The following is a 26,727-nucleotide window of genomic DNA, read 5'->3' on the forward strand; positions in this document are numbered from 1 at the left end:
AGGCATTAGAGTCCGTTGGCTTCCGATGGGTTTTAGTACAAATCTCGTTGTTTTCTATGTATATGCTCAAATCCAAAAAGGATAATTCTTCATTACTCTGGGTATAGGTTAGGATGATATTAAACTGATCACAATTGAGAAGGTCCTGAAATGCACGAAGGGATACCTCACTCCCTTTCCAAACCATAAAAATATCATCAATGAACCGCCACCAGCAAACCAGGCCCGCCCCCAGCTCTCTCAAAGGGTCCACTGTGGATGCCTCCCAGTAGGCCATGTAGAGGTTGGCATAGCTGGGGGCAAACCTGGTGCCCATGACGGTCCCCCTGATCTGCAGATAGTAGGTACCCTGGAAATAAAAATAATTATTTCTCAAAATGAGATCAATTGCTTCCAAGATGAATTCCTTTGTGGTGTTATTGTAAGGGCTTTTCTCAAGGAAAAATTCCACTGCTTCCTTTCCTTTATCCCAATCGATGATCGTGTAAAGTGAGCTTACGTCTGCACTCACTAGAGTGCAGTCCGTGCCCCAATCAACACAGGTTAATTTTCTAAGCACATCTCCTGTGTCCTTTAGGAACACTGGTGTATTGGTGACCAATGGTTGTAAAAAGGAATCCACCATAGCGGACAAGTTGGATGTAACACTGTTGGTGCCCGTGATAATGGGTCATCCGGGGGGGTTTGATAGATCCTTATGGACTTTAGGCAACACGTAAATGGTAGGTGTAGATGGCTCATCGATGAGGATAAAATCTTTTTCCTCCTCCGTGATGGCCCCGTGATTTGCCGCCTTTTGTGTTAGACCCTCTATTTTCTTAATGATGTTAATGAGAGGATCTGTTTTTAATTTCTTATACGTGTTCTCGTCGCCTAATTGTCTCTCTATCTCCTTGATGTAATTATCATGGTTCATGATAACTACCCCCCCCCCCCTTATCTGCAGGTTTTACTACAATAGTTTGATTCTCCTGTAGGTTCTGTACTGCAAGGAATTCCTTTCTAGAAAGATTTTTCTTTTTTGTTCTTGGAATTTTTCTTAATTCTTTAGTGACGATAGAATTAAAGCAGTCAATGCTGCCTCCTTTCACATGTTTAGGATAAAAATGTGACTTTTTCCTAAACTTAGATCGTTCTACGGGGTCCTCCTTATTAGCACTTTCTTTCCCCATGAAAAATTTCTTTAGGGAGATTTTGCGAATATACTTCTGCAGGTCCACAAATAAATCAAAAGGGTTGGGATCACTTGATGGTGCGAATTTTAACCCCTTTAATAACACACTCTGTTCCTCTGCAGTTAGCACATGGGAACTGAGGTTAAATATCTTGCTCTGCATATTCCGGTTATCTTCCTTTTCATTTAGAGAGGGTCCCTCCTTGGTATGTCTACTAGATTTAGATCTAGGTTTTTTTGTTGTTACTTTCCCACCTCTTTTACCCCGTTTAGTACGTTTGGGGATTGGACCAGTTATTCTCTTCTTGGGATCCAGTGTCCTCTCTCTAAAAAAGAACGACCAGATTGTAGGGTCGACACATGACCAGATCTAATATTCCCTATATTTCTTTCCCTAGGGATATATTCTGGCTCAAGATGAGGATCATATCCTCTTCTTACATTGGTTTCAGTTCTTCTAGGACGAGGTCCTGCATTTCTCCAGGATGTAGATGAAAATTCATCTCCATATTTTTTCCTGGGTGTTTCCTCATATTCTCCTGCTCTACCCCGACTCGATCCCTCTATGAGGTTTCTGTCCTGAAATTTAGGTTTATTTCTATTCCTTCTCTGAAGGGTTACCCTTTCCTCATTACCATTTCTTCCCCTTCCTATTGGTCTTAAACGTGGTTCAGTAGGTCTCTTGCGCCAAGTGGGAGTGGATTTACCCTCTCCCCTATTCTTTGGTGCCCTAAATTTTTGGCCATTCGGTACACAAGATTGAGGTTCTAGCGCCTCCTGGGGTTCTTCAGAATCTCGTAATAACTTTCTTTTCTTCCTTGCTTTAAGTTCTTTTGTTTCCCTTTCTAATTTCTGTATGATGAATTTCTCCTTTTCCTTTACTTCTTCTACCTCCAAAAAAGGGTTCACTAGAATTTTTAAAGAATCAATATCTTTATTTATTTCTATAAGGTTTTTCTTCCTCTCTTTTATTATTAGTTCCATCAAGGACAGACTACAGTGGGTTAAGATTTTATCCCATTCTATGATGAACGCCTCATTATCATTGGTGAAAGAGGATTTTTTGATGATCTTAAGGCCCTTAGGAACTAGGTGGTGCACTAGGTAATGTTCTAACGTGGTTACCTCCCACCAAATCCTATTCTCTTTTACCATCAATTTCTCTAATTTGTTTAATACAGTGGTGAGGTCTTCATCCTCCACATTAGAGTCTATTGCGGATTCATCAAGGAACCCTTTCGCTAGATTCCTCCTTGTTTCCCTAAACGTAAACATCCCTGCTGCAGACTGATATGTACAGGTGTTTCAAAGGACTATACAACAAAAGAAAATTAATACAATACCAGAATTGCGCAGTGAAACAAAAAGAGCTGCCCAGACACACTGTTCAGTGGGGGAAAAACACCAATTCCCAATGTAGCATAAAGAAAAAACTGGTGAACAGAGTGTCACTGGCGCTCAATCCGTAAGGATGTGTGGGGGCCCCCAATGACGGGGTCCTATATCCCTGAAATGGGACTAGGTCCTTTCGGTGGTAAAAAGTAGCTCAATAACAATTAATATAAAATCACATGAAAATATTTAATGTTAAAAACATACAATACGTGAACACTGAAAGTGCATGGTGGTCATGAACAATCCAAAAAAGTGACTTGTGCTTTTTTAGTCCACAAAGATGCTCTCACCCTCTTACTGTGGTGCGGTGGGCTAGCTTATAAAATAAGCTGGTGTGGCCCTGGGCTGAATTAGCCTAGCACCACCGCAGAAGATTTATCAGCATGGATTCACTTCCAGTTCACATGTGCTTCTCCTCAGTCCAAAAACAACGCGTTTCGGTTCCACAGAACCTTTCTCAAGAATTGGATGAGGTTTCCTATCCTGTAGTGTCTTTTATACCTGGTTAATGAGCTACTAAATTGATTAATTAGTTATGATGTCACTTCCTGTTTTTCAAAACGGAAGTGCTATGTTTGCGATCCAGTGCCGTTCTTACAAAAATTCCTTCCCTTAAAATACTTCTCTCTATTCATATATAGTATGCTACCTCATTGTATAACAACACCACTTCATTATATTTCAAAAATGTCCAAAGAAGCCAAAGTTCCGCCGCGTCTGTGCTTCCGTTTACGCCAACCGGAAGTCACATGGGCGCTGTCTCGCATCCGCTTCCTGTCGTGGCCGAGCCGCATGCATCTCCTCCCTCCGGAAGTGACGGAAATGCGGTCCACACATGCGTTCCACACGGGGCGGCGGAGATCTATCACAATGAAGTATGTTCAGCCATCTTGTTTAATGGATAGAGTGCTGGTATGCATGTACTTTGGAGCGGCCGGGAGCACCCACTCGTTACCTTTCTTTGTGGTACTTCATATTCCCAGCCTGTCCATCCCTTTTACCCGAGTGGGGTCCCAAACCTGCTCCGTTGATTCCACATTATGATGCTTGTGTAAATGATGTTATAGGCATAAAAAGGATAAACAAGAAAAATATATATTAGAACCATGACATAGGAAAACTAAAAAAGACTAAAAAAGACATATAATGAATCAATACATTATTTATAATATTTCAAATGCCATTTAAAATACCAGCAAATCATTAAAATACCAGCAAATCATTAAAATGTCAGTGGAAAACTATTAGTGGATAATTTCTGATAGCTCCAGGGACATGCACCTCGCCTAAGAATATTAATCTAAAAACCACTTTAGCTCGAAGCCTACATTATGCTCCCTGGGTTTCAAAGTATCTAAATTAAAAATCCACTTAATTTCACATTGTGCAAGACGCTTTTCTAAATTTTTGTTCTTCCAATTCGGTTTGATTTGCTGTAGTCCTAAAAATCGTTTTATATGTCCTTCACATTTGTTATGTGTGGTTCTGAAATGGTCAGATAGGGGATGGGTTTCCAACCCCTTGCGGATATTATATATATGCTCCGCAGCACGAGTTTTCAAAGGGCGCGAGGTCTTTCCTACATATATCAGTCCGCATTTACATTCCAGTAAATATACAATATTTCGGGAGTGGCATGTCACAAAGTCATTTATCCTATATTTGGAACCATTCACTTCAAATTCAGTGATTTTACGCGATATGTCCTTCTTACTGGTGGTGCGGCACATCAGGCATTCCCCACACCTGTGGAAACCCTTGTTACAACTTCTGACCCCTATATTTTCCGTAAGGCTACTCTTGACCAGATGGTCCTTCAAACATTTGGCTTTTTTGTAGATAAACACCGGTTTGGGTGGAAGATGATCCCCAAGTACCGGGTCATCTTTCAATATGCGCCAATTGTTCCTGAAGATGTTTTCAATCTTCTTATGGTAGCCCCCATATCTTGTAATGAAGGCCCATTAATACGGATTCTCTCCTTGCTGCTCCTTCACTTTCTCTACAAGCAAGTCCTTTCTATCTATTTTTTGGACCTTCTCTTTCGCTTTTTCCAAAAGTCCATCATCATATCCTTTTTCCCGGAAGCGATCTGTCATTTCATCCATCTGTGTGTCCAGAATCGCCTTGTTTGTACAATTTATTTTCAATCTTTTGTACTGGCCAACAGGAATATTCTCTAGCCACCTATGGTGGTGTTCACTATTTAGGTTCAGGTAGGCATTAGAGTCCGTTGGCTTCCGATGGGTTTTAGTACAAATCTCGTTGTTTTCTATGTATATGCTCAAATCCAAAAAGGATAATTCTTCATTACTCTGGGTATAGGTAAGGATGATATTAAACTGATTACAATTGAGAAGGCCCTGAAATGCATGAAGGGATACCTCACTCCCTTTCCAAACCATAAAAATATCATCAATGAACCGCCACCAGCAAACCAGGCCCGCCCCCAGCTCTCTCAAAGGGTCCACTGTGGATGCCTCCCAGTAGGCCATGTAGAGGTTGGCATAGCTGGGGGCAAACCTGGTGCCCATGGCGGTCCCCCTGATCTGCAGATAGTAGGTACCCTGGAAATAAAAATAATTATTTCTCAAAATGAGATCAATGGCTTCCAAGATGAATTCCTTTGTGGTGTTATTGTAAGGGCTTTTCTCAAGGAAAAATTCCAATGCTTCCTTTCCTTTATCCCAATCGATGATCGTGTAAAGTGAGCTTACGTCTGCACTCACTAGAGTGCAGTCCGTGCCCCAATCAACACAGGTTAATTTTCTAAGCACATCTCCTGTGTCCTTTAGGAACGCTGGTGTATTGGTGACCAATGGTTGTAAAAAGGAATCCACCATAGCGGACAAGTTGGATGTAACACTGTTGGTGCCCGTGATAATGGGTCGTCCGGGGGGGTTTGATAGATCCTTATGGACTTTAGGCAACACGTAAATGGTAGGTGTAGATGGCTCATCAATGAGGATAAAATCTTTTTCCTCCTCCGTGATGGCCCCGTGATTTGCCGCCTTTTGTGTTAGACCCTCTATTTTCTTAATGATGTTAATGAGAGGATCTGTTTTTCATTTCTTATACGTGTTCTCGTCACCTAATTGTCTCTCTATCTCCTTGATGTAATTATCATGATTCATGATAACTACCCCCCCCCCCTTATCTGCAGGATTTACTACAATAGTTTGATTCTCCTGTAGGTTCTGTACTGCAAGGAATTCCTTTCTAGAAAGATTTTTCTTTTTTGTTCTTGGAATTTTTCTTAATTCTTTAGTGACGATAGAATTAAAGCAGTCAATGCTGCCTCCTTTCACATGTTTAGGATAAAAATGTGACTTTTTCCTAAACTTAGATCGTTCTACGGGGTCCTCCTTATTAGCACTTTCTTTCCCCATGAAAAATTTCTTTAGGGAGATTTTGCGAATATACTTCTGCAGGTCCACAAATAAATCAAAAGGGTTGAGATCACTTGATGGTGCGAATTTTAATCCCTTTAATAACACACTCTGTTCCTCTGCAGTTAGCACATGGGAACTGAGGTTAAATATCTTGCTCTGCATATTCCGGTTATCTTCCTTTTCATTTAGAGAGGGTCCCTCCTTGGTAGGTCTACTAGATTTAGATCTAGGTTTTTTTGTTGTTACTTTCCCACCTCTTTTACCCCGTTTAGTACGTTTGGGGATTGGACCAGTTATTCTCTTCTTGGGATCCAGTGTCCTCTCTCTAAAAAAGAACGACCAGATTGTGGGGTCGACACATGACCAGATCTAATATTCCCTATATTTCTTTCCCTAGGGATATATTCTGGCTCAAGATGAGGATCATATCCTCTTCTTACATTGGTTTCAGTTCTTCTAGGACGAGGTTCTGCATTTCTCCAGGATGTAGATGAAAATTCATCTCCATATTTTTTCCTGGGTGTTTCCTCATATTCTCCTGCTCTACCCCGACTCGATCCCTCTATGAGGTTTCTGTCCTAAAATTTAGGTTTATTTCTATTCCTTCTCTGAAGGGTTACCCTTTCCTCATTACCATTTCTTCCCCTTCCTATTGGTCTTAAACGTGGTTCAGTAGGTCTCTTGCACCAAGTGGGAGTGGATTTACCCTCTCCCCTATTCTTTGGTGCCCTAAATTTTTGGCCATTCGGTACACAAGATTGAGGTTCTAGCGCCTCCTGGGGTTCTTCAGAATCTCGTAATAACTTTCTTTTCTTCCTTGCTTTAAGTTCTTTCGTTTCCCTTTCTAATTTCTGTAGGATGAATTTCTCCTTTTCCTTTACTTCTTCTACCTCCAAAAAAGGGTCCACTAGAATTTTTAAAGAATCATTATCTTTATTTATTTCTATAAGGTTTTTCTTCCTCTCTTTTATTATTAGTTCCATCAAGGACAGACTACAGTGGGTTAAGATTTTATCCCATTCTATGATGAAAGCCTCATTATCATTGGCGAAAGAGGATTTTTTGATGATCTTAAGGCCCTTAGGAACTAGGTGGTGCACTAGGTAATGTTCTAACGTGGTTACCTCCCACCAAATCCTATTCTCTTTTACCATCAATTTCTCTAATTTGTTTAATACAGTGGTGAGGTCTTCATCCTCCACATTAGAGTCTATTGCGGATTCATCAAGGAACCCTTTCGCTAGATTCCTCCTTGTTTCCCTAAACGTAAACATCCCTGCTGCAGACTAATATGTACAGGTGTTTCAAAGGACTATACAACAAAAGAAAATTAATACAATACCAGAATTGCGCAGTGAAACAAAAAGAGCTGCCCAGACACACTGTTCAGTGGGGGAAAAACACCAATTCCCAATGTAGCATAAAGAAAAAACTGGTGAACAGAGTGTCACTGGCGCTCAATCTGTAAGGATGTGTGGGGGCCCCCAATGACGGGGTCCTATATCCCTGAAATGGGACTAGGTCCTTTCGGTGGTAAAAAGTAGCTCAATAACAATTAATATAAAATCACATGAAAATATTTAATGTTAAAAACATACAATACGTGAACACTGAAAGTGCATGGTGGTCATGAACAATCCAAAAAAGTGACTTGTGCTTTTTTAGTCCACAAAGATGCTCTCACCCTCTTACTGTGGTGCGGTGTGCTAGCTTATAAAATAAGCTGGTGTGGTCCTGGGCTGAATTAGCCTAGCACCACCGCAGAAGATTTATCAGCATGGATTCACTTCCAGTTCACATGTGCTTCTCCTCAGTCCAAAAACAACGCGTTTCGGTTCCACAGAACCTTTCTCAAGAATTGGATGAGGTTTCCTATCCTGTAGTGTCTTTTATACCTGGTTAATGAGCTACTAAATTGATTAATTAGTTATGATGTCACTTCCTGTTTTTCAAAACGGAAGTGCTATGTTTGCGATCCAGTGCTGTTCTTACAAAAATTCCTTCCCTTAAAATACTTCTCTCTATTCATATATAGTATGCTACCTCATTGTATAACAACACCAGACAATTAGGCGACGAGAACACGTATAAGAAATGAAAAACAGATCCTCTCATTAACATCATTAAGAAAATAGAGGGTCTAACACAAAAGGCGGCAAATCACGGGGCCATCACGGAGGAGGAAAAAGATTTTATCCTCATTGATGAGCCATCTACACCTACCATTTACGTGTTGCCTAAAGTCCATAAGGATCTATCAAACCCCCCCGGACGACCCATTATCACGGGCACCAACAGTGTTACATCCAACTTGTCCGCTATGGTGGATTCCTTTTTACAACCATTGGTCACCAATACACCAGCGTTCCTAAAGGACACAGGAGATGTGCTTAGAAAATTAACCTGTGTTGATTGGGGCACGGACTGCACTCTAGTGAGTGCAGACGTAAGCTCGTTTTACACGATCATCGATTGGGATAAAGGAAAGGAAGCAGTGGAATTTTTCCTTGAGAAAAGCCCTTACAATAACACCACAAAGGAATTCATCTTGGAAGCCATTGATCTCATTTTGAGAAATAATTATTTTTATTTCCAGGGTACCTACTATCTGCAGATCAGGGGGACCGCCATGGGCACCAGGTTTGCCCCCAGCTATGCCAACCTCTACATGGCCTACTGGGAGGCATCCACAGTGGACCCTTTGAGAGAGCTGGGGGCGGGCCTGGTTTGCTGGTGGCGGTTCATTGATGATATTTTTATGGTTTGGAAAGGGAGTGAGGTATCCCTTCGTGCATTTCAGGACCTTCTCAATTGTAATCAGTTTAATATCATCCTAACCTATACCCAGAGTAATGAAGAATTATCCTTTTTGGATTTGAGCATATACATAGAAAACAACGAGATTTGTACTAAAACCCATCGGAAGCCAACGGACTCTAATGCCTACCTGAACATAAATAGTGAACACCACCATAGGTGGCTAGAGAATATTCCTGTTGGCCAGTACAAAAGATTGAAAAGAAATTGTACAAACAAGGCGATTCTGGACACACAGATGGATGAAATGACAGATCGCTTCCGGGAAAATGGATATGATGATGGACTTTTGGAAAAAGCGAAAGGGAAGGTCCAAAAAATAGATAGAAAGGACTTGCTTGTAGAGAAAGTGAAGGAGCAGCAAGGAGAGAATCCATATCAATGGGCCTTCATTACGAGATATGGGGGCTACCATAAGAAGATTGAAAACATCTTCAGGAACAATTGGCGCATATTGAAAGATGACCCGGTACTTGGGGATCATCTTCCACCCAAACCGGTGTTTATCTACAAAAAAGCCAAATGTTTGAAGGACCATCTGGTCAAGAGTAGCCTTACGGAAAATATAGGGGTCAGAAGTTGTAACAAGGGTTTCCACAGGTGTGGGGAATGCCTGATGTGCCGCACCACCAGTAAGAAGGACATATCGCGTAAAATCACTGAATTTGAAGTGAATGGTTCCAAATATAGGATAAATGACTTTGTGACATGCCACTCCCGAAATATTGTATATTTACTGGAATGTAAATGCGGACTGATATATGTAGGAAAGACCTCGCGCCCTTTGAAAACTCGTGCTGCGGAGCATATATATAATATCCGCAAGGGGTTGGAAACCCATCCCCTATCTGACCATTTCAGAACCACACATAACAAATGTGAAGGACATATAAAACGATTTTTAGGACTACAGCAAATCAAACCGAATTGGAAGAACAAAAATTTAGAAAAGCGTCTTGCACAATGTGAAATGAAGTGGATTTTTAATTTAGATACTTTGAAACCCAGGGGGCATAATGTAGACTTCGAGCTAAAGTGGTTTTTGGATTAATATTCTTAGGCGAGGTGCATGTCCCTGGAGCTATCATAAATTATCCACTAATAGTTTTCCACTGACATTTTAATGATTTGCTGGTATTTTAATGATTTGCTGGTATTTTAAATGGCATTTGAAATATTATAAATAATGTATTGATTCATTATATGTCTTTTTTAGTCTTTTTTAGTTTTCCTATGTCATGGTTCTTATATATATTTTTCTTGTTTATCCTTTTTATGCCTATAACATCATTTACACAAGCATCCTAATGTGGAATCAACGGAGCAGGTTTGGGACCCCACTCGGGTAAAAGGGATGGACAGGCTGGGAATATGAAGTACCACAAAGAAAGGTAACGAGTGGGTGCTCCCGGCCGCTCCAAAGTACATGCATACCAGCACTCTATCCATTAAACAAGATGGCTGAACATACTTCATTGTGATAGATCTCCGCCGCCCCGTGTGGAACGCATGTGTGGACCGCATTTCCGTCACTTCTGGAGGGAGGAGATGCATGCGGCTCGGCCACGACAGGAAGCGGATGCGAGACAGCGCCCATGTGACTTCCGGCTGGCGTAAACGGAAGCACAGACGCGGCGGAACTTTGGCTTCTTTGGACATTTTTGAAATATAATGAAGTGGTGTTGTTATACAATGAGGTAGCATACTATATATGAATAGAGAGAAGTATTTTAAGGGAAGGAATTTTTGTTAGAACGGCACTGGATCGCAAACATAGCACTTCCGTTTGGAAAAACAGGAAGTGACATCATAACTAATTAATCAATTTAGTAGCTCATTAACCAGGTATAAAAGACACTACAGGATAGGAAACCTCATCCAATTCTTGAGAAAGGTTCTGTGGAACCGAAACGCGTTGTTTTTGGACAGAGGAGAAGCACATGTGAACTGGAAGTGAATCCATGCTGATAAATCTTCTGCGGTGGTGCTAGGCTAATTCAGCCCAGGACCACACCAGCTTATTTTATAAGCTAGCCCACCGCACCACAGTAAGAGGGTGAGAGCATCTTTGTGGACTAAAAAAGCACAAGTCACTTTTTTAGATTGTTCATGACCACCATGCACTTTCAGTGTTCACGTATTGTATGTTTTTAACATTAAATATTTTCATGTGATTTTATATTAATTGTTATTGAGCTACTTTTTACCACCGAAAGGACCTAGTCCCATTTCAGGGATATAGGACCCCGTCATTGTGGGCCCCCACACATCCTTACGGATTGAGCGCCAGTGACACTCTGTTCACCAGTTTTTTCTTTATGCTACATTGAGAATTGGTGTTTTTCCCCCACTGAACAGTGTGTCTGGGCAGCTCTTTTTGTTTCACTGCGCAATTCTGGTATTGTATTCATTTTCTTTTGTTGTATAGTCCTTTGAAACACCTGTACATATCAGTCTGCAGCAGGGATGTTTACGTTTAGGGAAACAAGGAGGAATCTAGCGAAAGGGTTCCTTGATGAATCCGCAATAGACTCTAATGTGGAGGATGAAGACCTCACCACTGTATTAAACAAATTAGAGAAATTGATGGTAAAAGAGAATAGGATTTGGTGGGAGGTAACCACGTTAGAACATTACCTAGTGCACCACCTGGTTCCTAAGGGCCTTAAGATCATCAAAAAATCCTCTTTCACCAATGATAATGAGGCGTTCATCATAGAATGGGATAAAATCTTAACCAACTGTAGTCTGTCCTTGATGGAACTAATAATAAAAGAGAGGAAGAAAAACCTTATAGAAATAAATAAAGATATTGATTCTTTAAAAATTCTAGTGGACCCTTTTTTGGAGGTAGAAGAAGTAAAGGAAAAGGAGAAATTCATCATACAGAAATTAGAAAGGGAAATGAAAGAACTTAAAGCAAGGAAGAAAAGAAAGTTATTACGAGATTCTGAAGTCCCCAGGAGGCGCTAGAACCTCAATCTTGTGTACCGAATGGCCAAAAATTTAGGGCACCAAAGAATAGGGGAGAGGGTAAATCCACTCCCACTTGGTGCAAGAGACCTACTGAACCACGTTTAAGACCAATAGGAAGGGGAAGAAATGGTAATGAGGAAAGGGTAACCCTTCAGAGAAGGAATAGAAATAAACCTAAATTTCAGGACAGAAACCTCATAGAGGGATCGAGTCGGGGTAGAGCAGGAGAATATGAGGAAACACCCAGGAAAAAATATGGAGATGAATTTTCATCTACATCCTGGAGAAATGCAGGACCTCGTCCTAGAAGAACTGAAACCAATGTAAGAAGAGGATATGATCCTCATCTTGAGCCAGAATATATCCCTAGGGAAAGAAATATAGGGAATATTAGATCTGGTCATGTGTCGACCCCACAATCTGGTCGTTCTTTTTTAGAGAGAGGACACTGGATCCCAAGAAGAAAATAACTGGTCCAATCCCCAAACGTACTAAACGGGGTAAAAGAGGTGGGAAAGTAACAACAAAAAAACCTAGATCTAAATCTAGTAGACCTACCAAGGAGGGACCCTCTCTAAATGAAAAAGGAAGATAACCGGAATATGCAGAGCAAGATATTTAACCTCAGTTCCCATGTGCTAACTGCAGAGGAACAGAGTGTGTTATTAAAGGGGTTAAAATTCGCACCATCAAGTGATCCCAACCCTTTTGATTTATTTGTGGACCTGCAGAAGTATATTCGCAAAATCTCCCTAAAGAAATTTTTCATGGGGAAAGAAAGTGCTAATAAGGAGGACCCCGTAGAACGATCTAAGTTTAGGAAAAAGTCAAATTTTTATCCTAAACATGTGAAAGGAGGCAGCATTGACTGCTTTAATTCTATCGTCACTAAAGAATTAAGAAAAATTCCAAGAACAAAAAAGAAAAATCTTTCTAGAAAGGAATTCCTTGCAGTACAGAACCTACAGGAGAATCAAACTATTGTAGTAAAACCTGCAGATAAGGGGGGGGGGGTAGTTATCATGAACCATGATAATTTCATCAAGGAGATAGAGAGACAATTAGGCGACGAGAACACGTATAAGAAATTAAAAACAGATCCTCTCATTAACATCATTAAGAAAATAGAGGGTCTAACACAAAAGGCGGCAAATCACGGGGCCATCACGGAGGAGGAAAAAGATTTTATCCTCATTGATGAGCCATCTACACCTACCATTTACGTGTTGCCTAAAGTCCATAAGGATCTATCAAACCCCCCCGGACGACCCATTATCACGGGCACCAACAGTGTTACATCCAACTTGTCCGCTATGGTGGATTCCTTTTTACAACCATTGGTCACCAATACACCAGCGTTCCTAAAGGACACAGGAGATGTGCTTAGAAAATTAACCTGTGTTGATTGGGGCACGGACTGCACTCTAGTGAGTGCAGACGTAAGCTCACTTTACACGATCATCGATTGGGATAAAGGAAAGGAAGCAGTGGAATTTTTCCTTGAGAAAAGCCCTTACAATAACACCACAAAGCAATTCATCTTGGAAGCAAGTGATCTCATTTTGAGAAATAATTATTTTTATTTCCAGGGTACCTACTATCTGCAGATCAGGGGGACCGCCATGGGCACCAGGTTTGCCCCCAGCTATGCCAACCTCTACATGGCCTACTGGGAGGCATCCACAGTGGACCCTTTGAGAGAGCTGGGGGCGGGCCTGGTTTGCTGGTGGCGGTTCATTGATGATATTTTTATGGTTTGGAAAGGGAGTGAGGTATCCCTTCGTGCATTTCAGGACCTTCTCAATTGTAATCAGTTTAATATCATCCTAACCTATACCCAGAGTAATGAAGAATTATCCTTTTTGGATTTGAGCATATACATAGAAAACAACGAGATTTGTACTAAAACCCATCGGAAGCCAACGGACTCTAATGCCTACCTGAACATAAATAGTGAACACCACCATAGGTGGCTGGAGAATATTCCTGTTGGCCAGTACAAATGATTGAAAAGAAATCGTACAAACAAGGCGATTCTGGACACACAGATGGATGAAATGACAGATCGCTTCCGGGAAAAAGGATATGATGATGGACTTTTGGAAAAAGCGAAAGAGAAGGTCGAAAAAATAGATAGAAAGGACTTGCTTGTAGAGAAAGTGAAGGAGCAGCAAGGAGAGAATCCGTATCAATGGGCCTTCATTACGAGATATGGGGGCTACCATAAGAAGATTGAAAACATCTTCAGGAACAATTGGCGCATATTGAAAGATGACCCGGTACTTGGGGATCATCTTCCACCCAAACCGGTGTTTATCTACAAAAAAGCCAAATGTTTGAAGGACCATCTGGTCAAGAGTAGCCTTACGGAAAATATAGGGGTCAGAAGTTGTAACAAGGGTTTCCACAGGTGTGGGGAATGCCTGATGTGCCGCACCACCAGTAAGAAGGACATATCGCGTAAAATCACTGAATTTGAAGTGAATGGTTCCAAATATAGGATAAATGACTTTGTGACATGCCACTCCCGAAATATTGTATATTTACTGGAATGTAAATGCTGACTGATATATGTAGGAAAGACCTCGCGCCCTTTGAAAACTCGTGCTGCGGAGCATATATATAATATCCGCAAGGGGTTGGAAACCCATCCCCTATCTGACCATTTCAGAACCACACATAACAAATGTGAAGGACATATAAAACGATTTTTAGGACTACAGCAAATCAAACCGAATTGGAAGAACAAAAATTTAGAAAAGCGTCTTGCACAATGTGAAATGAAGTGGATTTTTAATTTAGATACTTTGAAACCCAGGGGGCATAATGTAGACTTCGAGCTAAAGTGGTTTTTGGATTAATATTCTTAGGCGAGGTGCATGTCCCTGGAGCTATCATAAATTATCCACTAATAGTTTTCCACTGACATTTTAATGATTTGCTGGTATTTTAATGATTTGCTGGTATTTTAAATGGCATTTGAAATATTATAAATAATGTATTGATTCATTATATGTCTTTTTTAGTCTTTTTTAGTTTTCCTATGTCATGGTTCTTATATATATTTTTCTTGTTTATCCTTTTTATGCCTATAACATCATTTACACAAGCATCCTAATGTGGAATCAACGGAGCAGGTTTGGGACCCCACTCGGGTAAAAGGGATGGACAGGCTGGGAATATGAAGTACCACAAAGAAAGGTAACGAGTGGGTGCTCCCGGCCGCTCCAAAGTACATGCATACCAGCACTCTATCCATTAAACAAGATGGCTGAACATACTTCATTGTGATAGATCTCCGCCGCCCCGTGTGGAACGCATGTGTGGACCGCATTTCCGTCACTTCTGGAGGGAGGAGATGCATGCGGCTCGGCCACGACAGGAAGCGGATGCGAGACAGCGCCCATGTGACTTCCGGCTGGCGTAAACGGAAGCACAGACGCGGCGGAACTTTGGCTTCTTTGGACATTTTTGAAATATAATGAAGTGGTGTTGTTATACAATGAGGTAGCATACTATATATGAATAGAGAGAAGTATTTTAAGGGAAGGAATTTTTGTTAGAACGGCACTGGATCGCAAACATAGCACTTCCGTTTGGAAAAACAGGAAGTGACATCATAACTAATTAATCAATTTAGTAGCTCATTAACCAGGTATAAAAGACACTACAGGATAGGAAACCTCATCCAATTCTTGAGAAAGGTTCTGTGGAACCGAAACGCGTTGTTTTTGGACAGAGGAGAAGCACATGTGAACTGGAAGTGAATCCATGCTGATAAATCTTCTGCGGTGGTGCTAGGCTAATTCAGCCCAGGACCACACCAGCTTATTTTATAAGCTAGCCCACCGCACCACAGTAAGAGGGTGAGAGCATCTTTGTGGACTAAAAAAGCACAAGTCACTTTTTTAGATTGTTCATGACCACCATGCACTTTCAGTGTTCACGTATTGTATGTTTTTAACATTAAATATTTTCATGTGATTTTATATTAATTGTTATTGAGCTACTTTTTACCACCGAAAGGACCTAGTCCCATTTCAGGGATATAGGACCCCGTCATTGTGGGCCCCCACACATCCTTACGGATTGAGCGCCAGTGACACTCTGTTCACCAGTTTTTTCTTTATGCTACATTGAGAATTGGTGTTTTTCCCCCACTGAACAGTGTGTCTGGGCAGCTCTTTTTGTTTCACTGCGCAATTCTGGTATTGTATTAATTTTCTTTTGTTGTATAGTCCTTTGAAACACCTGTACATATCAGTCTGCAGCAGGGATGTTTACGTTTAGGGAAACAAGGAGGAATCTAGCGAAAGGGTTCCTTGATGAATCCGCAATAGACTCTAATGTGGAGGATGAAGACCTCACCACTGTATTAAACAAATTAGAGAAATTGATGGTAAAAGAGAATAGGATTTGGTGGGAGGTAACCACGTTAGAACATTACCTAGTGCACCACCTGGTTCCTAAGGGCCTTAAGATCATCAAAAAATCCTCTTTCACCAATGATAATGAGGCGTTCATCATAGAATGGGATAAAATCTTAACCAACTGTAGTCTGTCCTTGATGGAACTAATAATAAAAGAGAGGAAGAAAAACCTTATAGAAATAAATAAAGATATTGATTCTTTAAAAATTCTAGTGGACCCTTTTTTGGAGGTAGAAGAAGTAAAGGAAAAGGAGAAATTCATCATACAGAAATTAGAAAGGGAAATGAAAGAACTTAAAGCAAGGAAGAAAAGAAAGTTATTACGAGATTCTGAAGTCCCCAGGAGGCGCTAGAACCTCAATCTTGTGTACCGAATGGCCAAAAATTTAGGGCACCAAAGAATAGGGGAGAGGGTAAATCCACTCCCACTTGGTGCAAGAGACCTACTGAACCACGTTTAAGACCAATAGGAAGGGGAAGAAATGGTAATGAGGAAAGGGTAACCCTTCAGAGAAGGAATAGAAATTAACCTAAATTTCAGGACAGAAACCTCATAGAGGGATCGAGTCGGGGTAGAGCAGGAGAATATGAGGAAACACCCAGGAAAAAATATGGAGATGAATTTTCATCTACATCCTGGAGAAATGCAGGACCTCGTCCTAGAAGAACTGAAACCAATGTAAGAAGAGGATATGATCCTCATCTTGAGCCAGAATATATCCCTAGGGAAAGAAATATAGGGAATATTAGATCTGGTCATGTGTCGACCCCACAATCTGGTCGTTCTTTTTTAGAGAGAGGACACTGGATCCCAAGAAGAAAATAACTGGTCCAATCCCCAAACGTACTAAACGGGGTAAAAGAGGTGGGAAAGTAACAACAAAAAAACCTAGATCTAAATCTAGTAGACCTACCAAGGAGGGACCCTCTCTAAATGAAAAAGGAAGATAACCGGAATATGCAGAGCAAGATATTTAACCTCAGTTCCCATGTGCTAACTGCAGAGGAACAGAGTGTGTTATTAAAGGGGTTAAAATTCGCACCATCAAGTGATCCCAACCCTTTTGATTTATTTGTGGACCTGCAGAAGTATATTCGCAAAATCTCCCTAAAGAAATTTTTCATGGGGAAAGAAAGTGCTAATAAGGAGGACCCCGTAGAACGATCTAAGTTTAGGAAAAAGTCAAATTTTTATCCTAAACATGTGAAAGGAGGCAGCATTGACTGCTTTAATTCTATCGTCACTAAAGAATTAAGAAAAATTCCAAGAACAAAAAAGAAAAATCTTTCTAGAAAGGAATTCCTTGCAGTACAGAACCTACAGGAGAATCAAACTATTGTAGTAAAACCTGCAGATAAGGGGGGGGGGTAGTTATCATGAACCATGATAATTTCATCAAGGAGATAGAGAGACAATTAGGCGACGAGAACACGTATAAGAAATTAAAAACAGATCCTCTCATTAACATCATTAAGAAAATAGAGGGTCTAACACAAAAGGCGGCAAATCACGGGGCCATCACGGAGGAGGAAAAAGATTTTATCCTCATTGATGAGCCATCTACACCTACCATTTACGTGTTGCCTAAAGTCCATAAGGATCTATCAAACCCCCCCGGACGACCCATTATCACGGGCACCAACAGTGTTACATCCAACTTGTCCGCTATGGTGGATTCCTTTTTACAACCATTGGTCACCAATACACCAGCGTTCCTAAAGGACACAGGAGATGTGCTTAGAAAATTAACCTGTGTTGATTGGGGCACGGACTGCACTCTAGTGAGTGCAGACGTAAGCTCACTTTACACGATCATCGATTGGGATAAAGGAAAGGAAGCAGTGGAATTTTTCCTTGAGAAAAGCCCTTACAATAACACCACAAAGCAATTCATCTTGGAAGCAAGTGATCTCATTTTGAGAAATAATTATTTTTATTTCCAGGGTACCTACTATCTGCAGATCAGGGGGACCGCCATGGGCACCAGGTTTGCCCCCAGCTATGCCAACCTCTACATGGCCTACTGGGAGGCATCCACAGTGGACCCTTTGAGAGAGCTGGGGGCGGGCCTGGTTTGCTGGTGGCGGTTCATTGATGATATTTTTATGGTTTGGAAAGGGAGTGAGGTATCCCTTCGTGCATTTCAGGACCTTCTCAATTGTAATCAGTTTAATATCATCCTAACCTATACCCAGAGTAATGAAGAATTATCCTTTTTGGATTTGAGCATATACATAGAAAACAACGAGATTTGTACTAAAACCCATCGGAAGCCAACGGACTCTAATGCCTACCTGAACATAAATAGTGAACACCACCATAGGTGGCTGGAGAATATTCCTGTTGGCCAGTACAAATGATTGAAAAGAAATCGTACAAACAAGGCGATTCTGGACACACAGATGGATGAAATGACAGATCGCTTCCGGGAAAAAGGATATGATGATGGACTTTTGGAAAAAGCGAAAGAGAAGGTCCAAAAAATAGATAGAAAGGACTTGCTTGTAGAGAAAGTGAAGGAGCAGCAAGGAGAGAATCCGTATCAATGGGCCTTCATTACGAGATATGGGGGCTACCATAAGAAGATTGAAAACATCTTCAGGAACAATTGGCGCATATTGAAAGATGACCCGGTACTTGGGGATCATCTTCCACCCAAACCGGTGTTTATCTACAAAAAAGCCAAATGTTTGAAGGACCATCTGGTCAAGAGTAGCCTTACGGAAAATATAGGGGTCAGAAGTTGTAACAAGGGTTTCCACAGGTGTGGGGAATGCCTGATGTGCCGCACCACCAGTAAGAAGGACATATCGCGTAAAATCACTGAATTTGAAGTGAATGGTTCCAAATATAGGATAAATGACTTTGTGACATGCCACTCCCGAAATATTGTATATTTACTGGAATGTAAATGCTGACTGATATATGTAGGAAAGACCTCGCGCCCTTTGAAAACTCGTGCTGCGGAGCATATATATAATATCCGCAAGGGGTTGGAAACCCATCCCCTATCTGACCATTTCAGAACCACACATAACAAATGTGAAGGACATATAAAACGATTTTTAGGACTACAGCAAATCAAACCGAATTGGAAGAACAAAAATTTAGAAAAGCGTCTTGCACAATGTGAAATGAAGTGGATTTTTAATTTAGATACTTTGAAACCCAGGGGGCATAATGTAGACTTCGAGCTAAAGTGGTCTTTAGATTAATATTCTTAGGCGAGGTGCATGTCCCTGGAGCTATCATAAATTATCCACTAATAGTTTTCCTCTGACATTTTAATGATTTGCTGGTATTTTAATGATTTGCTGGTATTTTAAATGGCATTTGAAATATTATAAATAATGTATTGATTCATTATATGTCTTTTTTAGTCTTTTTTAGTTTTCCTATGTCATGGTTCTAATATATATTTTTCTTGTTTATCCTTTTTATGCCTATAACATCATTTACACAAGCATCCTAATGTGGAATCAACGGAGCAGGTTTGGGACCCCACTCGGGTAAAAGGGATGGACAGGCTGGGAATATAAAGTACCACAAAGAAATGTAACGAGTGGGTGCTCCCGGCCGCTCCAAAGTACATGCATACCAGCACTCTATCCATTAAACAAGATGGCTGAACATACTTCATTGTGATAGATCTCCGCCGCCCCGTGTGGAACGCATGTGTGGACCGCATTTCCGTCACTTCCGGAGTGAGGAGATGCATGCGGCTCGGCCACGACAGGAAGCGGATGCGAGACAGCGCCCATGTGACTTCCGGTTGGCGTAAACGGAAGCACAGACGCGGCGGAACTTTGGCTTCTTTGGACATTTTTGAAATATAATGAAGTGGTGTTGTTATACAATGAGGTAGCATACTATATATGAATAGAGAGAAGTATTTTAAGGGAAGGAATTTTTGTAAGAACGGCACTGGATCGCAAACATAGCACTTCCGTTTTGAAAAACAGGAAGTGACATCATAACTAATTAATCAATTTAGTAGCTCATTAACCAGGTATAAAAGACACTACAGGATAGGAAACCTCATCCAATTCTTGAGAAAGGTTCTGTGGAACCGAAACGCGTTGTTTTTGGACTGAGGAGAAGCACATGTGAACTGGAAGTGAATCCATGCTGATAAATCTTCTGCGGTGGTGCTAGGCTAATTCAGCCCAGGACCACACCAGCTTATTTTATAAGCTAGCCCACCGCACCACAGTAAGAGGGTGAGAGCATCTTTGTGGACTAAAAAAGCACAAGTCACTTTTTTGGATTGTTCATGACCACCATGCACTTTCAGTGTTCACGTATTGTATGTTTTTAACATTAAATATTTTCATGTGATTTTATATTAATTGTTATTGAGCTACTTTTTACCACCGAAAGGACCTAGTCCCATTTCAGGGATATAGGACCCCGTCATTGGGGGCCCCCACACATCCTTACGGATTGAGCACCAGTGACACTCTGTTCACCAGTTTTTTCTTTATGCTACATTGGGAATTGGTGTTTTTCCCCCACTGAACAGTGTGTCTGGGCAGCTCTTTTTGTTTCACTGCGCAATTCTGGTATTGTATTAATTTTCTTTTATTATATATTGTGGCAGTTATTATATGGGTATGTTTCAAATCTCAAATCATTTTTTTTTAGTGATGTTAACCTATGTTTTTAAAAATTAGCTAAAGGTTTCTTTTTGTTTTGTTCCCAATTTTTTGTTTTGTACCCGTATTTTATTCTTGAAGAAATGGAGTATGCTCCTCCAGTAAGTTAACACCCATACACTTTGACTTTGATTATGGCTGACAATGTTTTTTTTTCAAATAAATTGATTATTACCTTCATTTTAAGTTGGTGATGTCCATTCATGTGGCAGCTGAAGCCCTCCCACCCCAACCCACGGAACCACTCCCACCCCAACCGCTGCAAGCCCTCCAACCGCAACCGGGTCCTCATCATCCAAGGCAACAGAGGCGTGCTAGGCCACCAATTTTCCGTACCCGTGTCCTCCTTTTTGGGATGCCTGATGATGTGGTTGTGCGCAGATATAGGCTGCCACCTCATCTAATCCTAGACACTCTCTCCATAATAGAGAGTGATCTAGAACAATCCATTAGGTATCCTACAGCAATACCAGCATTGACACAATTCCTTGCTGTGTTACATTTTGTGGCCACTGGTTTATACCAGCATGTTGTGGGCGATCTGGTTGGCATGTCGCAGGGCCAGTTCAGTAAGGTCCTGCGCCGTGTCAGCCAGGCTTTTATTAAGCGCGTTAAGCAATTTATTGCTATGCCTTTGGATGTTGGGGCCCTAGATGTGGTAAAGCGCCAATTTGAGGAAGGTGGTAGTCGCTTCTTACATGTTATTGGGGTTGTGGATGGCACACATGTAGCTATTGTACCACCAAGACATAATGAAGAAATTTATAGAAACAGGAAACTGTTTCATTCTCTGAATGTAATGGTTGTATGTGGGCCATCCCTCCAGATCCTGTCCCTGAATGCTAAGTTCCCGGGGAACTCCCATGATGCCCATGTCATTAGACAATCAGGGATATGGCACAGATTAAGATCGATGGAAAGACAAGACATGTGGTTATTGGGTGAGTGTTTTTGTTTATTTACTTACAATAATATTTTAACATTTTTCTATCTAATTTTTGTCTTGTCTTCTCATCAAACAGGAGACCGTGGATATCCTTGCACCCCCTGGCTCATGACTCCTTACAGTAAGCCCAGGCCAGGACCACAGACGGCATTTAACTCCGCGCTTACTGCCACTAGACAGCTGGTGGAGCGCACGATTGGTGTCCTTAAAGGACGCTTTCGTGTGCTCCACCGCACTGGTGGCGACATCATGTATTCGCCGGAGATGGTAAGTAAAATAGTGGTCCTGTGCGCTATTCTACATAACATCGCTGTAAGGAGTTGCGTTGAGCTTCCTCACACAGAGGAATTGCCAGATGAGGAGCCAGGGGTTGGACGGAGATTCGGTGGGGGGAGTGTTTCCCGGAAGGGAAGCGAAGTAAGGGCACGCATTGTGCAAGAATATTTCAGGTATAGTGTTTTTTTTTCAATATTTGAATTTTTAAAATAAACACTGTCTGTTTATGTTCATTTTGCTCTGATGTCATTTATGTAGCTATTGAAAGGTCATTGTGTAATTGTTTTGGTGTGTGTGAATATATTATTAGTTGTTTCTGTAAATAATCAAACATGTTAACCTTACAATGTTTGTATTCTTTGTAAAATATTGTTAAGTTGTTTAATTGTTGTATTAACTTTTTTTTTCGGTCTAATCCTGTTTACCAAAACAAAAACACAACATATGATACTAAATGTTGTCAACTTTGTGACTGTGCAGCTGATTGTTCATCCAAAATGTGGTGAGCACACTGATTGATTATAACTTTTAAGTTAAAGTGTGTGTGTGTGTGTGTGTGTGTGTGTGTGTGTGTGTGTGTGTGTGTGTGTGTGTGTGTGTGTGTGTGTAATTGTGAGAATAGGTTCGTTGATTATCATGCTCTTCCGCGACTGCGAATTTCCACTATAGCGAACGAACCCCTCTGCTCTTCACAGCACTGCAGACATCAATAAAGTTTATTCAATGCACACATCAATAAAGTTTATTTAGATGACAACATAGATTTTCCACCAATCACATGCCAACACACACTATAAATATATGCCCAAATATGGAAAACGCCATTGCCATGATGCGTGCAGCACCGTTCACCCGGCGTGAGCTCCGTGTGCTGGTGGCGGTGATGGACCACCGCGTAGGCCACGTAGGGTGCTTTGTACCTAATCGGGTAAAGCGCGAGGCCTACGCGGAGGTCCGTCACCTACTGAGGATGCGCTTCCGCAGCAGTCGGACCATCATACAATTGGAGAGGAGATGGAGTGATCTCCGCAGGCGGACGCCGGAACTGTTGGCAGAGCTCCGCCAGCAAATCCGGCAACTGCGTGGACGCAGTAAGTAAAATACATTACATAACACAGAGAATATTAGCATAAAGTGTGCAAATTTACACTAAGTAATATTAGCAAAAACTTTGAAAAATTACACTAAGTGATAGTGTCTAAATTGCCACACTGACTGAACTAGTTAAATAAATATGACAGTGTGTGTGGTTAGGGCAAGCAGTACTGACTGTAGCAGAGTGATTCTAAACAAGTGCATTTTGTTGTACAGAATTGCTACACAGGCTGTAATCTGTACCCAATAACTTGCTCAGTGGTGTAAATTTCATAAGGTGGGTTGATTTTAGATCTGGTGATGTTGCCTATAACAATCAATATGAGTAAATAGAATAGATTCTGTAATGAGCTTAAAAAATGTTACGTATAATCAGATTGGTTGCTATGGACAACATCACCAGATTAAAAATTAGCCAAACAAAATAATGTGAGCCCTGTGTCTTTTACATGGGACAGAACAGTGTAATTTACTAATGTTGCTTTTTAAATTTGTCAGGCAACACCACATAAAATACATATGTCATTCTAGGACCACCACAAAGGCAAGCTGCTGCAGGGAGGCCAGACCAGACCCCTTCTCAGCCCCCCTCCCCTTCCCAGTCCACCTCCCCTTCCCAGTCCCCTTCTCAGCCCCCCTCCCCTTCTCCTTCTCAGGCCCCCTCTTCTTCCCAGTCCCCTTCTCCTTCCCAGTCCCCTTCTCAGCCCCCCTCCCCTTCTCCTTCTGAGGCCCCCTCTTCTTCCCAGTCCCCTTCTCCTCCTCCTTCCCAGTCCACTTCTCAGGCCCCCTCTCCTTCTCCTTCTCAGCCCCCTTCTCATGCTCCTTCTCAGGCCCCCTCTTCTTCCCAGTCCCCTTCTCCTTGTCCTTCCCAGTCCACTTCTCAGGCCCCCTCTCCTTCTCCTTCTCGGCCCCCATCTCATTCTCCTTCTCAGGCCCCCTCTTCTTCCCAGTCCCCTTCTCCTTCTCCTTCCCAGTCCCCTTCTCAGCCCCCCTCACCCTCTATTGCCCAAACACTCTCTCTGCCCCCCTCACCCTCTCAATCAGACCCACCCTCTGAAATTACGTCCCCAATCCCTCCTCCTTCCCCCATCCAGCCTCCTTCCCCAATCCCTCCTCCTTCCCCAATCCCTCCTCCTTCCCCCATCCAGCCGCCTTCCCCCATCCAGCCGCCTTCCCCACCCAGTGAATGGGCAGAAGAAGCACCAGTGGAAGCTTCGGGGAGTCCTCATGTTGGTGAAGAAAGTAAGTGTTTTAACATTTTAACATTAATGATTACCTACTTACACTTACAAAGACAAAAAATGCAGTGTTGTACTGTTGGAAATCTTGCACCAAGGAAAAAGGTTTGTGTTCTTCATCATGGTCTAGATGTTGCATTTACATTTTTGAGAGTGTCATTATATGTACAGTGTTTATGTGTGCAATGTTTTGTGTGACCACTCTAGGTCGACACTCATTAGGTCGACAGGGTTGCTAGGACAACAGTGTTTATATGTGCTAGGTTTTCTGGGTAACATTTATACCTGAGTGGAGTTTATTTATTTTATTTATTAACAGTTTCTTATATAGCGCAGCATATTCCGTTGCGCTTTACAATTAGAACAACAGTAATAGAACAAAACTGGGTAAAAACAGACAGACATAGAGGTAGGAAGGCCCTGCTCGCAAGCTTACAATCTATAGGGAAATAGAGTTTAGTATGTTGTTGGTCTTTTACACTTGTGCCTGTGTATTCATAATGTTTGCACTTTCAAATAACATGCTTCACTTTGTTAGCCAGCCTAACGACACAATGATTTGAGGTGTGAAAGTTACACTCACAAAATGTTTATTGGATTTAAACAAACCTGTTTGTCCTTATTTAGTAAGAGCGGCTTTCAGGGAGTGTGGGCATGCTAGGATATGTTGTCCTTCTGAAGATGTTGATATGAATTGTGATGATGCAGGGACAACCCACCAAAAATATTTTTCTTGTCACTCCAGATGTGAATGAATGCCAACATGGTGTAACATTTACTAAGATGGTAGTTCTCTTTAACATGGGATGTTGCCCCTAGCAACCAATACGATTATACTTTAATTTGTTTGAACCACTTCTACAATATAATATTCTTAATTTGGCTTGTTTGCTATGGTCAACGTGCCATCTTAAATAGAACTCACATAGTAGTAAATGTATCCCATGGTCTGGTACACTTTTCAAAGCAAAATTTATGATAAATTCAGAGCAGGCTTGTGTGTTGTTCTGCTAATGATTTTTCATTACAACAGCCATGATGTAGTAACTTTGCCATTCAAGCAGGCCACTCCAAACTGCGGCCCTCCAACTGTTGAGAAACTACACATCCCAGCATGCCCTGACACAGCTTTTGCATTCTCGGACCCCAAAACTGTGTCAAGGCATGCTGGTATATGTAGTTTCACAACAGCTGGAGGGCCGCAGTTTAGACATGCCTGCATTAAAGTGTGGTTTGTTCCTTGCTTGTAGAATAGGTAATGTGAGTAAGTTAGTAATGTTTATGTTGCCTCTTAATTACAGATGTTGCAGTTGGAGATCCCACCACTTTTGCGGGCATTCTGTCAACAATGCAGCAAAATCTGCAATCCATGCTTGCTTGTGTGGAGCAACTTAAAAATTGTGCTTGATTTCTTTTTGTTAAAAAAAAACAAAAAACATGTTACATTTTCTATTTTTATTTAAAAAAAATAAAAACATATTTAAAGTTAAGCGGGTGTTGTGTTTATTAATGCAATAAAGGAACAGCAGATTGCCTATCATACATTTATTACCTTAAACATTTCACACATCTAACGTAGGTTTATTTAAATAACCAAAATAAACAAAAAAAGGTTGTTATTGTCTAAATAAACATGCAAACACCTTCATTCACACAATTAAACTCGACACCCAAAAAAACATTATAAAAAATTAGAACAGGCACATTTCAAACATCTATATTTCTAATTTAAAAAAAAAACAGTTGCAGGACAATTATGCCTACAAAGTGTTCCTCAGGTATTTTTAAAAGACTTAATTGATCATGAACATTACAATTCCTTACACTAATTGGCTTCGTAATTGAGGAGGGCTTGTGGACTTTTAACAGAAAGGTGTAATTCCACTTAATAGGAGAAAAAAAACACATTGTGGTGCGTTTGTCCGCAAAAGTGTGCACTTTTAAGATGAATGTGTAAATGTACTAAAACTTTGAAGTTTTACGATGAAGTATGTATTAATGCAATGGTGTCGCATTGCTGCGATGGTTTCGCATTGTTGCGAGGTCATTTGGCGTACGCCCACTTTGTGTAACACTGCATACGAATTAGCAAAAACACGTTGGGGGCGGAATATCGCAATTTTGCAACATGTTCGCAAATTTGCACATACCTTGTGCGAACGAAAAATATAGCGAAAAACTCAGAATGACCCCCAATGTCAGGTCTCGCAGTGAAAGTTTGGTTCAGGTATTCCATACAATCATGCATATCAGTATCTGTACTAAATCCTCCTTCACCATCGTTCTCATCCTCCACCCTTTGTGGAGTTGCAGGATTTAGTGAGCTGCACCT

At 41.2% G+C, this 26,727-nt stretch overlaps 1 protein-coding gene across 1 annotated transcript in view; it reads left to right on the top strand.

Annotated features, from left to right (window-relative positions):
• Window positions 1-25,885, top strand: part of LOC134957203 (uncharacterized) — a 76,934-nt gene extending 51,049 nt beyond the window's left edge. Inside the window, exons 10-14 of the mRNA XM_063938901.1 lie at window positions 20,922-20,941; window positions 21,667-21,781; window positions 21,863-22,235; window positions 23,689-24,399; window positions 25,697-25,885. The gene's annotated coding sequence lies outside the window, so the exon portion shown is untranslated. The remainder of the gene's footprint in view (window positions 1-20,921; window positions 20,942-21,666; window positions 21,782-21,862; window positions 22,236-23,688; window positions 24,400-25,696) is intronic.
• Window positions 25,886-26,727: the final 842 nt, after the last annotated feature.

Source organism: Pseudophryne corroboree, chromosome 9 (assembly GCF_028390025.1).
Source record: "Pseudophryne corroboree isolate aPseCor3 chromosome 9, aPseCor3.hap2, whole genome shotgun sequence".
NCBI lineage: Eukaryota > Metazoa > Chordata > Amphibia > Anura > Myobatrachidae > Pseudophryne > Pseudophryne corroboree.